This window comes from Grammomys surdaster, unplaced genomic scaffold, assembly GCF_004785775.1.
Source record: "Grammomys surdaster isolate TR1022 unplaced genomic scaffold, NIH_TR_1.0 137, whole genome shotgun sequence".
Taxonomy (NCBI): Eukaryota; Metazoa; Chordata; class Mammalia; order Rodentia; family Muridae; genus Grammomys; species Grammomys surdaster.
Genome location: NW_021604595.1, coordinates 4,465,314 through 4,466,330, shown reverse-complemented (window position 1 = coordinate 4,466,330; position 1,017 = coordinate 4,465,314). Strand labels below are relative to the sequence as shown.

General features: G+C 43.3%; 1 protein-coding gene across 1 annotated transcript in view; it reads right to left on the bottom strand.

The window, feature by feature from the left end:
- Atxn1 (ataxin 1) overlaps nucleotides 1-1,017 on the bottom strand; it is a 176,794-nt gene that overhangs the window by 155,403 nt on the left and 20,374 nt on the right. The gene's annotated exons all lie outside the window — the stretch shown is intronic.

Here is a 1,017-nt window from a genome sequence, read left to right as displayed (position 1 = left end):
CTATTTTTCTCAAAGGTAAGCCCCTTTTTGCCCCTGACTACCACTTAGACAGAGATGCTATCTTTGTTGAACACTGTCTACAGACAGAGACACCTTTGCTTTTGAAAACTCACAAAGCTTAAACTCAGTGTATCAACTCTCATTCATCTTGCCCCCAAGCCTCGTGAAAGCAAGTTTATGATTTTCATATAACAGATGAGGAAACAAACTGAGAGGGCGGAGTAACCTGAATGTTGCATACCACAGACTCACGGACAATCCTTCCATGTGTGCTCAGACAGTTAGATACCAAGATCCACGACAAGAACAGCAATATCACACCAACATCATCCATCTGACATCCACTCTATGGAAAGGAGCTGGGAAGTATAAAGGCATTCCTTTGCTGACAATGACGCTACAGTCTGAGAAACCCCAAATACAGCTAATGCCAAGAACCTAGGAGGTCCAGCTCAGCAGGAGGTAGCCTGTAGAGAGTCTGCCATTTCCTCTTATTATCACAGGGATGACTGGAACCTGAGGCTCACTACTGATGTCTAACACTGGGCTTCAAGGGAATATCCGAATTCAGAAAAACATAGCTCTACTCCTATGACAAAACTGAGGTAGGGCTTTCAGAGATACTGCAGGAGGGGGAGCTCTTTTTGATATATGATAACACTAGGATAGCAGGTTATGAAATATCTTATCATGGTATAAAAATAGCAAACACCAAGGAAGCAATCACTGGACTTATTTATGAATCACCCCAATGTCTAGATGTCATTATGAAGCATAATTAATGAGAAATGGCAAGACTGAAGGATATAAAGCCAGAAGCCCCACTACTTAAAGGCATAGGTTCTAGAATAGAATGAGGCACAACTTCTACCTGGTCAAATCTTGCTTTCCAAAGCCAGTGAAAGGCACCACATGTGTAGATGTGCATGCTTGCATACACACACACACACACACACACACACACACACACGTGCACACACACACACACACACACACACAGACTACCCTCAGCTGAGG